The 14,424-nt window shown below is 35.0% G+C and overlaps 2 pseudogenes; both read left to right on the top strand.

The window, feature by feature from the left end:
* Nucleotides 1-1,084: 1,084 nt before the first annotated feature.
* LOC106504600 lies at nt 1,085-4,229 on the top strand (annotated as a pseudogene).
* An 8,998-nt stretch (nt 4,230-13,227) lies between these two features.
* LOC106505230 lies at nt 13,228-14,151 on the top strand (annotated as a pseudogene).
* Nucleotides 14,152-14,424: the final 273 nt, after the last annotated feature.

Below are 14,424 nucleotides of genomic sequence, written 5' to 3'. Positions count from 1 at the left end.
GCTATCAGGGACTCCATGAGCAAGCTCAGAGAAAGGTTAGAAAAACGTCACAGAGAAAAAGAGGCTGGCCAAGGATGGTTTGAGGGATGGTTCAACAAGTCCCCATGGGTGACCACCCTGCTTTCTGCTCTAACAGGACCCCTAGTAATACTGCTCCTGTTGCTTACAGTTGGGTCTTGCTTAATTAATCGGTTTGTTGCCTTTGTTAGAGAACAAGTGAGTGCAGTTTGGATCATGGTACTTAGACAGCAGTACCAAGGCCTTCCGAGCCAAGGAGAAACTGACCTTTAGCCTTCCTAGTTCTAAGATTAGAACTATTAACAAGAGAAGAAGTGGGGAATGAAAGGATGAAAATGCAACCTGACCCTCCCAGAACCCAGGAAGTTAATAAGAAGCTCTAAATGCCCTCAAATTCCAGACCCTGTTCCCTATAGGTAAAAGATCATACTTTTTGCTGTTTTAGGGCTTGCTTTCTGTTCTGTACAAAACTATGTGGAAGGGGAAAAACAGGCCCCTGAGTATGTGCCTCTATGCATGAAACTTCTTGAAACTGCTTGAGATAACAGGAAAAAGGGTTCCTAACTGCTTGTTTGGCTTCTGTAAAGCTGCTTGCATAAGATAAAAAGAGGAGAAGTTAATCGCCTAACCGACCCCAGTAAGATCGGTTGCTCCACAAAATGTTGAAAATCCTGATAAATATATCTTGGCGACAATATGTCTCCCCCACCCAGGGACAGGCACAAACACGTAACTCCAGAACAACTTAAAATTAATTGGTCCACAAAGCGCGGGCTCTCGAAGTTTTGAATTGACTGGTTTGTGATATTTTAAAATGATTAGTTTGTAAAAGCGCGGGCTTTGTTGTGAACCCCATAAAAGCTGTCACGACTCCACACTCGGGGCCGCAGTCCTCTACCCCTGCGTGGCATACGACTGTGGGCCCCAGCGCGCTCGGAATAAAAATCCTCTTGCTGTTTGCATCAAGACCGCTTCTCGTGAGTGATTTGGGGTGTTGCCTCTTCCGAGTCCAGACGAGGGGGATTTTCACTTGACTGGCCTTTCAGTTGGAGGATGGGGGTTAGACATGTGTGACGATGAAAGCAGAGTTGAAAGGTAGTATTGACCAGAAACATATAGAATCATTATTCATAACAAAGGGTAGAAACAGCATTCATCCAATGAAATAACAGATCAATAAAGTGCATTATATGCATAAAATGAAATATTATTCTACCCTTTAATGAAACAAAAATCTAACACATTCTACAACATGAATGATCTTTGAAAATATTCTACCAAAGAAGCCTTACAGCAAATAGACCCATATTGGTTGATTCTGTTTATATGAGATGACTGAAGAGGAAACTACTTAGAATCAGAAAGTAAAATAGTGGTTTCCAGGGCTGGGGGAGGGGAGGAGGGGAGTGACAGGAAATAGGTATCAGTTTCTTTATTGCAGTGATCAAAATATTCTCAAAGTATATATTGGTATGAAATGTATTAAATCCAAATAACTCTATGCATTAGATCTTTGACTTTTATGGTACATGTATTATATTTCAATTAAAATTATGATCAAAATGTAGTAACTCTCCTAAATGAGGAAGTGAAGGAGACGGTTTCAAAAGCACAATTAAAAGGAGTTAGAGAAGATTAAGCAGGGATCTGTTTGAGTTTCATTAGATTTCTTCTGACTAGAGAAAGAGGATGTTGAAAGAGGTTAACTGTGAAATAAACCATAAAAACAATTTGCAGTTTTCTTCCTAACATAGATCAATTTGGTGACAATTGTGAAGGCTAAATGATCAGCCTATGCTAATTTGTTTCTGAATGCAGAGGGAGAACATACAGAAGCAGAACTATAATTAATGGAGTGTTTGCATAACATCAAAGCCTAAGGGCAATTGTAACTTCAGAGATTTAAGTCCCAAAGTGCCTGGTAAAATGAAAGGTCATCTGCCTATTGTTCATGAACTCAAGCCCTCCTTATCTCAGTTAGGTTTAAATGTCCTATTTTAAATGTGGGAGCAAAACTTACCTTTCTGAGAAAAAAGAGAGAGAGAGAGATTCACGAATAAAGCATCTTATGCCTATACCTGCTCACTCATTAAATTTTGTATTTAATGACTAACAACTATAATTTCTTCTCAGAACAGGAAGAATCTGTCAAAACATGTTAATATCCACAATATAACATTTTATTTATTTTATTTTGCTCTTGGTTCATAGGAAAGACTTTTCTCTATTTATTATTGAGCAAATGTATGTGCTAATTTAAGCTATGTTTTGTTTTATTGTAGGTACCACATTAAAATAAAAATGTGTTGAATTCATCTTCATATGAACCATTTAATATATTTACTTAGTTCTATGGAAAAAGTCCACTATTTACATTCTATACTCTTATATAGTAAAAGTATGTACACATGCAAACACATGACACTAGGGTAAATACTAGGGTAAATCACAAGGGAGAGCAGTCTATGTGTCTTATAAGCATGTATGGCTGCTCATCATTTCTATTTTATAACAAAAACCACTATTTAAAATCTAAAGTCATGTAAACATGTGTGGTAAACTCTGTTGTTTTCAATTTCTCTTAGCTCTTTTCTTCCACTAGGAAAGAGACTGTTTTGACAATAACCACTCCACAAAGAGGTAAAGTGTATTGTGGAAAAGCAATAATAAACTTTGAGAAAACAGGTCAATAATACAATAATACTTATTTTGTGGCTCACCAAATACTGAATTAAACACAAACAAAAACCAGTGAAATATTTGACATTTTTTAATTTATTACTGAAAATATTTTTAATTTATCACTGTTTCTAAAATTAGGAAAAAAAATTCTTAAATCAATCATATTTTTGAGAAACAAAAATTGTAAACATTTTTTTCTATCCATGTGAATATTTTCATACATAGAAAAAGTTTAGTCCTATAACTTAAGAGCCTGGTATCTATAACAAAATCTTCCATATGATTTTGAAGAGGACTGGAGAGGTAAATCCATCCATATTTACTCCCTGAGGAAAGGCAAGCAAAGATAGAGAAGAGCTGTAGAAAGTAACATACCTCATGAGTGACATTTAGATTCTCATCTAAGTTTCATAATGTCCTTTCTCAGATAATTTTTGCTATTAGGGAATAGATAGCAAGGCCTCTTTAATAAGTGGACACAAGATTGGATAATTTTCTAAATATAAAAATGCACTGAATGAAAGAAATCAAATTCTGCCCTATGATATTTTGCAGAGGTACAGAAATGCTACACATGCATGTGTCATTTTCTTGATCATTTTCTCAGAAATTTAGACAAGAACAGAGAAGTGATAGAGGAAATAGCTCCTCCTTGACAATTTATTTTCCTAGGAATTACTAATAACCTGGAGAACAAAGGACACTTTTTACCACATTTCTACTTGTTTACCTCATTAATCTTCTGGCAAACCTTGGAATGATGACTTTAGTTCAAATGGATCCCCAGCTGCACACACCTATGTACATTTTCCTCAGCCACCTCTCTTTCTGTGACCTCTGCTATTCCACAGCAATTGGGCCCAAGATGATGGTGGACCTAATTGCCAATAACAAGTCAATCCACTTCTATGGCTGTGCTCTACAATTCTTGATCTTCTACATCTTTGCAGATTCTGAGTGTCTACTGCTGGCAGTGATGGCCTCTGATCAGTACAAGTCCATTAGCAACCCTTGCTCTATACAGTCAGCATATGTAGGAGAATTTGCTCCCTGCTCATGGCTGGAGTTTACATGGTGGGAATAGTGTATGCTTTGATACACACAACAGTAGCATTATGCTTATGCTTCTGTTGGTCAAATTGCATTAACCATTTCTTCTGTGATATTCCTCCTCTCCTATTGCCATCTTGCTCAGAAACACAGGTCAATGAGTTAGTGATATTCACCATTTTTGGCTTCATTGTACTGAGCTACATTTCAGGAGTCCTTGTCTCTTATAGTTGTATTATTCTCTCCATTTTGAAGATCAGCTCAGCTGAAGAGTGATCCAAAGCTTTCTCCACTATACTTCACACCTAACTATTGCAATTTTTCAGGCAACTATATTCTTCACTTGTTTCAGGCCAATTTCTTCCTACTCTCTAGATCAAGACAAAATGACCTCACTGTTTTACAGCCTTGTGATTCTCATGTTAAACACTCTGATTTATACCTTAAGGAACAAGGAGGTGAAAGAGGCCCTGGAAAAACTGAAACTCAAAGGGTAGTTTTAAATATTTATACTACACACACACATACACATTGTGTTTATTGTATCTGTAAAAATATTTTGCATGATACAAGAGAAATAATGTTTCAAATACTTTAATTGATAAAACAGATATTTATTCTAAAGCCCAATCTTAAGAAAGGTTGCAATTACCCAAATATGTCATACTTCATTATGTGTCTAGAATTTATATATGTTACTTCCTTCTTTGTAGAGGTAACCTTTCTTATGATCCCAATATTTTGCTTCATTCTTTCATTCAAACAATAATTTGATATACTTAAATTCTTTGTGTGTTTACTAAGTGAATTTGGAACATTAAGTGCTTTGTATTAAGCACTTAATACAAAATACATTATGTAGTTTCCATACCAATGAATCTTGTCTATTTGAAGTACCCAACATTAATTAAGTACCAAATAATTAATTCTATTCTCAAAATTATCATGAAGTAAAAACAATGGGTATTAAATCCAATGAACATTTCCAAATCTAATGTAAAAAAGTCTTCATTGAATGGAGAAATTTATCCTCAAATATAAAAAGATGCATGTTGTGTTAGGAAAATATAGCAGGCAGAGAATATGACAATTAGAGAGGTCTGGAAGCCTCCATTCTGGAGGTGACCTTTTTAGAAGTAATGAGGTTTTGAGGATGGAAAAAAATTAATTCCACCCTCATGTTCTGTAGGCAGATATAAAATTAAATTGATATGAAACATTTTAAAAATAGAAAAAAACAAATTTAATTATGTACATAGGAAGAATCCCTATAACATGAGCAATTTCCAAAGACAGGTAAAATCAAGTATATAAATTATTTTTCACAAAAGAGAAAGGGGTAGGAGTCTAAAAATTAAAAGCAGAGGAAGTCAATATTAACATATATTTTCTTGGCTGTAAAGAAACAATGAGGGATAGAGAGAAATTTTTGTTAACTTTTTCTTGGTGTACCTTTTTTCATTTATTACTATTATTTTTATTTATTTTTTCCCACTGCAGAGCAAGGGGATCACATTATCCTTACATGTATACATTACATTTTTCTTCCCCACACTTTGTTCTGTAGCAACATGAGTATCTAAACATAGTTCTCAATGCTACTCAGCAGGATCTCCTTGTAAATCTATTCTAAGTTGTATCTGATAACCCCAAGCTACCGATCCCTCCCCCTCCCTCCCTCTCCCATCAGGCAGCCATAAGTCTATTCTCCAAGTCCATGATTCAACATTGTAAAAATGGCCATACTACCCTACCCAAAGCAATCTACAGATTCAATGCAATCCCTATCAAATTACCCAGGACATTTTTCACAGAACTACAACAAACAAACCAAACATTTATATGGAACCACAAAAGACCCAGAATCGCCAAAGCAATCCTGAGAAACAAAAACCAAGCAGGAGGCATAACTCTCCCAGACTTCAAGAAATACTACAAAGCCACAGTCATCAAAACCGTGTGGTACTGGTATCAAAAAAGACAGACAGACCAATGGATCAGAATAGAGAACCTGGAAATAAACCCTGACACCTATGGTCAATTAATCTTTGACAAGGGAGGCAAGAACATAAAATGGGAAGAAGAAACTCTATTCAGCAAGCATTGCTGGGAAACCTGGACAGCTGCATGCAAAGCAATGGAGTTAGAACACACCCTCACACCATGCACAAAAATAAAATCAAAATGGCTTCAAGCCTTAAATATAAGACAGGGCACCATCAAACTCCTAGAAGAGAACATAGGCAAAACACTCTCTGACATCAACCTCATGAAGATTTTCTCAGGTCAGTCTCCCAAAGCAATAGAAGTTAGAGCAAAAATAAACCCATGGGACCTAATCAAACTGAAAAACTTTTGCACAGCAAAGGAAACCCAAAAGAAACCCAAAAGACAACTTACAGAATGGGAGAAAAGAGTTTCAAATGATGCAACGGACAAGGGCTTAATCTCCAGAATATATAAGCAGCTTATACAACTCAACAGCAAAAAAACCAATCAATCAATGGAAAAATGGGCAGAAGACCTGAATAGACTGTTCTCCAAGGAGGATATACAGATGGCCAGCAAACACATGAAAACATGCTCAACATCGTTGATTAGAAGAGAAATGCAAGTCAAAACTACCACGAGATACCCCCTCACACCAGTCGGAATGACCATCATTAATAACTCCACAAATAACAAGTGCTGGAGGGGCTGTGGAGAAAAGGAAACCCTCCTGCACTGTTGGTGGGAATAGAAACTGGTACAGCCACTCTGGAGAACAGTTTGGAGATACCTTAGAAACCTATACATAGAACTTCCATATGACCCTGCAATCCCACTCTTGGGCATATATCCGGACAAAACACTACTTAAAAGAGAACATGCAGCCACATGTTCATTGCAGCACTATTCACAATAGCCAGGACATGGAAACAACCCAGATGTGCATCAACAGATGATTGGATTTGGAAGAGGTGGTATATATACACAATGGAATACTACTCAGCCATAAAAAGAATGACATAATGCCATTTGCAGCCACATGCATGGAACTAGAGACTCATCCTGAGTGAAATGAGCCAGAAAGACAAAGACAAATACCATATGATATCACTTATAACTGGAATCTAATATCCAGCACAAATGAACATCTCCACAGAAAAGAAAATCATGGACTTGGAGAAAAGACTTGTGGCTGCCTGATGGGAGAGGGAGGGAGTGGGAGGGATCGGTAGCTTGGGGTTATCAGATACAACTTGGAATAGATTTACAAGGAGATCCTGCTGAGTAGCATTGAGAATTATGTTTAGATACTCATATTGCAACAGAACTAAGGGTGGGAGAAAAAATATATACATGTAAGAATAACTTCATCCCCATGCTGTACAGCTAGGGAAAAAAAATCTAAAAAACAAAAGAAAACAAACAAATCAAAAAAATGATTCCCCCCCCAAAAAAACGAAATTGATGGCATTTCTATACACTAACAATGAAAGTGAAGAAAGAGAAATTAGGAAGCAATCCCGTTTACCATCACATCCAAGAGAAAAAAAAAAAAAAACATTCCTAAAGAGACAGAAGACCTGTACTCTGAAAATTATAAGATATTGATGAAAGAAATCAAAGATGACACAACTAGTTGGGAAGATACACTATGCTCATGGATTGGAAGAGTTAATATTTTCCAAATGACTATACTACCTAAGGCAATCTACATTTCCATGCAATCTCTATCAAATTACCTTGGACATTCCTCACAGAACTTTAACAAAATATTTTAAAGTTTGTTTGGAAGCACAACAGACCCAGGATAGCAAAAGACATCCTGAAAAAGAAAAATGGAGATGGGAGAATCAGGCTCCTGGACTTCAGACTCTACTACAAAGCAACAATCATCAAAACCGTATGCTACTGGCACAAAGACAGAAATATAGATAAGTGGAACAGGATAGAAAGCCCAGAATTAAATCCATGCACCAACAGCCAACTAATCTAGGACAAAGGAGGCAGTAATATACAATGGAGAAAGGACAGTTTGTCAATAAGTGGTGCTGGGAAAACTGGACAGCCACATGGAAAAGAATGAAATTGGAACACTCCCTAATGCCATACATAAGAAGAAACTCAAAATGGATTAAAGGCCTAGATATAAGACCAGATACTCTAAAACTCTTAGAGGAAAACATAGGCCAAACACTCCAACAAAAATGACAGCAACATCTTTTCAGATCCACCTTTTAGAGTAATGACATTAGGAACAAAAACAAATGGGACTTAATTAAACGTAAAAGTTTCTGCACAGCAAAGGAAACCCTAAACAAAACAAAAAGACAACCCACAGAATGGGAGAAAATCTTTGCCAATGAATCAACTGAAAAGGGATTAATCTCCAAATTTTATAAACACTTTCTGCAGCTCCATAACAACAAAAAAAAACCCCAAATAACCCCATCAGAAAATGGGCAGAAGATCTAAACAGACAGTTCTCCAAAGAAGATATACATATGGCCAAAAAACACATGAAAAGATGTTCAACATCACTCAGGACTAGAGAAATGCAAATCAAAACCCCTATGATGTACCACTTCACACCAGCCAGAATGGCCATCATCCAAAAGTCTACAAGCAATAAGTGCTGGAGAGGGTGTTCAGAAAAAGGAACCCTAGTACACTGTTGGTGAGATCCTAAATTGGTGCAACCACTGTGGAAAACAGTATGGAGATTCCTCAGAAAACTAAAAATAGAGCTACCATTTGATCTAGCAATCCCACTCCTGGGCATCTATCCAGAGAAAACCATGACTTGCAAAGACACATGTACTCTGATGTTCATTGCAGCACTCTTTTCAATAGCCAAGACATGGAAACAGCCTAAATGTCCATCAACAGAGGAGTGGATCAAGAAGAAGTGGTACATATACACAATGGAATATTTCTCAGCCATTAAAATGAATGAAATACTGGCATTTTTAGCAACATGAATGGACCTAGAAATTATCATGCTAAGTGAAATCAGCCATATAATGAGACACCAACATCAAATGCTTTCACTGACATGTGGAATCTGAAAAGGGGACAGATTGAACTTTGCAGAATAGATGCTGAGTGACAGATATTGAAAAACTTATAGTCTCCAGAGGAGACAATTTGCAGGGTGGGGGTTGTGCTTTGGTTATGGGATGAAAATCCTGTGAAATTGGGCTGTGATGATCATTATAGAACTAAAGATGTGATAAATTCATTTGAGTAATAAAAAATAATAATAATAAATAAAAATAAAAAATTGTAGGATGATTTCCAATATTACACTTTCCAACACCTGTGTCCTTATTTTAGGACATGTCACCAAAATGGCTACTGCCAGCATCTATGACCCAAAGTTTGTTCAATTTCCTCCTGGCTCTCCATGAGGCTCTCCAAGATTTGTCAGTGGTTTCACTCAGTCTCCTTTCAAATTACTTTATCTGAAATTTTGCAGTCAGTCTTAGGATGTATGTGATTTTGTATGTGACATTTAAGGCTGGAGTCTCTATTTCTCACAGCCATTTGGTTCTCAAAAAAGGATGCCCTACTAGCTTTCAAAGCCAAATGTTTTTGGGGCTCACTTTTCCAATATAGCCCCCCTGGCCTAGGTAGCTCAATGAGCTTTTGAGTCTACTCACTCTTTTGTGAGAAACGTTGCAACTGCATTATTCTCCTATTTGTGGGATTCACACATACTCAGGCTATTAGACTTTACTATACCATGTCTCCACCACTTCTACTTGTCTTGTAGTTTCTTCTACATCCTTAGTCATAGAGGATGTTTTCTGCTTGTCAGATTGTCGTCCTCAATAGTTGCTCTGTAAATAGATGTAATTTTGGTATGCCAATGAGAAGTGAGTTCAGGGTCTTTCTACTCTATCACCTTGGCCATTCCCCCCCGTCTGTCTGTTTTCTATGCCAACATCACACTGTTTTGATTACCATAGCTTCATAATATATTTTAAAATCATGGAGTATGATTGCTTTGGCTATTTGGAATCCCTTGAGATTTCATACAAATTTTATTTTATATTTTTCTATTTCTGCAAAAAATATTTTTTTCTGATTTTGATATGGTTTACATTGAATTTGTACATCATTTTAGGGATTATTGTTATTAAATAATGTAAATAATATTAAATATTCCATCTGATGAATGTTTTTCCACTTATGTGTGCCTTCTACAATGTTTCAGCAAAGTTTTGCAGTTTTTAGTATACAAGGCTTCTGTAACCTTGTTTAATTTTTTCTTTAGTATTCTATTTTTTTAATCCTTGTTATAAATGGAATTATTTTTTAATTTTTCTATTTATATTATTCACATAAATTCAACATCATTTCATGACAAAATACTCACAATAAATTGAGTACAAAAGGAATGTACCTGAATATATTAAAGTCTATATATGACAGACCTGCAGGACATGACATATTCAGCATTGAAACATTGAAAGATTTCTCATTAAAATCTGGTGCCAGGAAAGAGCGCATATTCTCACATCTTTGCAACATAGGAATGCTTTAAAAAAGCTCTCTTTAATTTTTTAGAGTTTTCTACATATATACCAGATAATTGCTGAATGGATTCAGCATTTAAATGAATTATAAGTTTTATCTTTTTCATCCATTCAGTTAAAATAATGACTATGTAGAATCTCTTTGAGTCCAATGTGTCACAGACATTGTGATTATAAAGTTGATGAGGCACAGATCTCTCCCCTTTGTAACATGACACATAATCAAGAACCACGCAATTCCAGGCCAGTGTAATAAGTGTCATTACAAGAAAAATGACACAAGGCTAAGGATAACAGTGGAATCAGATAAGTCTTCCTGGAGGAAGAAATGCTTTAGCTGAGGTTTTAAGGAAAATTGTATGAACAAGAAAAGATGGTGAAATTCCATAAAAACACAATTTATAAAGTTGAAAATATGTAATATTTGAGACCCACTTTAATTTACATAATCTTTGTGAGTTGATCAAACTATGAATAGGTCACTGCCCATAATGTCACAGAACTCACTAGACTTCTTTCTGAGTGTCTTTAGTTGGATATACCTCATTGTCTTGGTCAATAAATACCGAAGCAGTTCAATTTTGTATCTCCAGCCCCTATCTCTACTCTATTTTAACTTTTTCAAAAACATCTTCATTTTTGGCCAACTGTATTTTGGTTTCAAGTTAGTCTTTATTACAGAAAATCTAAAAATTTCTGTAATAAAAAAGTGTTCCCCATATCATTAAATGGTACAATCTTCAATATAATTGCTTCAGACAAAAAAAAATCCTCACAGTATTTTGAACTCCGTTTCATGTTCTCATATTTGTTATAATTTTAACAAATTCTGTTGCCTCTATGTTCAAAATATACCACAAATTTGATCATTTTCTACCCCCATTTTTTCCCAGCTTTCTGCAATAGCCTCCTGCCAAGTCTCTCCAGTTTTATTCTCCCTCCAACAATGTGTTATCTTGAAGCAGCCTAAATGATTCTCTTTGAATCTTCTTTAATTTTCTCACTCAACTGCTATAAAATCTTACAGAGGATTCCAATAAAGCACTGACAATTTAATATTTAACACTTACTGTAATAAGAACTAAAATGACCATTTTATAGCTGAAGAAAGAAGGTGCAGGATATCTCACTAATCTTCCAGAGGTCACACAATTGTAAAAGATAAAACTTGAGAACTGGAACCTAAGTTTAATTTATTTCAAAATGATTTATTTTTAACATAATGAAAAAAGTCACAGAACTATAAAGTGTGGTTTTCAATATTTACTTGTAGTCTTACCTTGTGGACTCTTGTTCACAATCTGAAAGGACACCTTTTAAATTATACATAAAGACCTGTAATTCATCTAGTATGACAGCCAAGATTGAAAGACTGTATTTTTCTTGCAAAAATATTTTAGTTCATTTAGCTATCCATTCATTTTCTCCATAGAGTCTTCTGATTATTTCTAGGATATTTTAATTGTACTGTAGAATGTTTAAAGGAAACACCAGGGTGGCTACAAAAAAAAATCAGAAGTTTAATATATTTGGATAATTTATCAGAAAGATGATCAAATCCTATGTTTACATGGCAAGGTAGGAACTAGTAATTCTCCAGGAAGATTTATCTCAAATAACTTCTTTTCCTCAAACTTCAAAATAGAAAAATACAGTTCAATCATTTATTCTTCTCATTCTTTTGTATGGGTGTGGCCAGAATAGTTGACTTGAGTTTTTCAGAGGCTATATTCTTTTGCTGTTTTCCTTTCTTTCTTTCTTTCTTTCTTTCTTTCTTTCTTTCTTTCTTTCTTTCTTTCTTTCTTTCTTTCTTTCTTTCTTTCTTTCTTTCTTTTCTTTCTTTCTCTCATTCTTTCAATACATTGCATAAAGCCTAACACAGAACACTGAACATTTTTAAGATATTATTAAGATATCTTAAAAAGATATTATACTGTTCCCACAAGGGGCAAAGATAACTGGACCTTTTATCCATTCTAACATCATTTATCATTAAGTCTTAGAACTGGAATATGTCCAAGACAGATACTTGCTTAATTAAAATCACTGGGATTTTCCACAACATTTAAAAACTACATGTGTGTGTCAAGATGTTACTAAACTATATTACAGAATTATGGTCAGAAAAAAGGTAACATGGAAAAAAACAGCTTTAGAACCATTTTAAAAACCAAGAGCAAAATATCAATTCAATTATTTTTTTCTGTGAAAATTAACTCACTGTACATTTCACCACCTGTCCTATCAAATTTTGTTTTTGTTTTATTTAATACTCAACTTATTCTGCCCTATATTTTGTTAAATATAGAAAAAATATTGCCAATTTATATTTAATAACTTTTATTTATCAAATTATTATATTTTTGCTCAGATCCTGCATTGCTGTGGCTCTAGCAGAGGCCAGCAGTAACAGCTCCAATTAGACCTCTAGCCTTGGAACCTTCATATGCCATGGGAGTGGCCCTAGAAAAGACCAAACATATATTTTTTAAACTTAGGGGACCTATTTTATGCCACAAATGGAATTATGATTGATGAAATAACAATTAATGAAACAAGGAAAACATCATATGAAAGTTTCCTCATGATTCAGTCTTATATTCCAATGATAGAGTCAGAAAATAAATAGTAAGCCAGTTTAATAAAATAGTTGTAATCTTATTCAGTACATATAAGATAACAAATATGGTACTATGACAGACATAATAGGGAAATTTTTTTCTATTAATAGTATAATCATAGATATTCTTTCCTATAGGTAATGTTTAAGATGAGATCCAAGTAATAGGAAATGGCTAACATCAGAATCACTTTTACAGACAGTAAAATTTAATAAAATTATCTCACTGAATGGATGAAAAAGATAAAACTTATAATTCATTTAAATGTTCTCCCCTGTTTTATAGACAAACTGCTTCTAATATGTGAAGTCAACCTCTGCACAGACTAGATGGAACCAAGGAGCAATATGACTTGTTTCATCCTCTTGGGCCTCACACAGAATCCAAAAGAACAAAAAGTCCTTTTTGTTATATTCTTGCTCTTCTATATTGTTACTGTTGTGGGCAACCTGCTCATCATTATGACTATAACTCAACAACACCCTGAACGCATCAATGTACTTTTTTCTTGCTAGCTTATCATTTATGGATGTCACTTATTCCTCTTCCTTTACCCTAAGATTAATTTCAGACCTGCTTTTTGGGGAAAACATTATATCCTTTGAATCTTGCATGACTCAGCTATTTATAGACCACTTTTTTGGTGGATCAGAAGTCTTCCTTCTTTTGGTAATAGCCTATGACTGCTATGAGGCCATCTGTAAGCCCTTGAATTATTTGGTTATCATGAGGCAAAGGGTGTGTGTTGCACTACTGTTGCTATCCTCTGTTGGAGGTTTTCTGCACTCAGTAATTCAATTTAGCACTATTTATGGACTTCCATTCTGTGGCCCCAATGTCATTGATCATTTTTTGTGTGACATGTACCCCTTATTGGAACTGACTGCACTGATGCTTATGTCATTGGCCTTATAGTTGTGGCCAATGGAGGAATGATGTGAATTATTCTGTTTCTGCTCTTACATATCTCCTATGAAGTCATCTTGCACTCTCTAAAGAACCTGAGTCAGGAAGAGAGGTGGAAAGCCCTCCAGACCTGTGTTTCCCACATCACCGTGGTTGTCTGCTTCTTTGTTCTCTGTATTTTTATACATGTAAGACCTGCTAAGACCTTTCCCATTGACAAATCATTGAATGTGTTTTTTACATTCATAACCCCTATGTTGAACCCATTAATCTATAGTCTAAGAAATTCTGAGATGACTAATGCTATGAAGAAGCTCTGGAGGAAAAAAAGGTGGATCAGGTATTAAGTAATTGCATTTTGTCTCATGAAGAAATTAACATAAGGGTGCATTTCTCTGAAATGTAAAAGTGTTAATAAATATGATGCAAACTTTCCTTTCTCTGAAGGATTTATGATAATTAAACTAAGGTACAAACTGTATGTTCATAAACAATTGTAGTTTTTTCTGCTAGAATATAAACTGTGTAATGTCTAGTTTATCACTTCACCTGGAGAGGTGGAATGAATTTACAATAAGTAGTCAATAAATAATACATTTTGAAATAGTCAATGAAATTTT

This window comes from Sus scrofa, unplaced genomic scaffold, assembly GCF_000003025.6.
Source record: "Sus scrofa isolate TJ Tabasco breed Duroc unplaced genomic scaffold, Sscrofa11.1 Contig26, whole genome shotgun sequence".
In the NCBI taxonomy this organism is placed as follows: Eukaryota; Metazoa; Chordata; class Mammalia; order Artiodactyla; family Suidae; genus Sus; species Sus scrofa.
The sequence above is the reverse complement of the archived record's forward strand: the minus strand, read 5'-3'. Positions and strand labels throughout refer to the sequence as shown.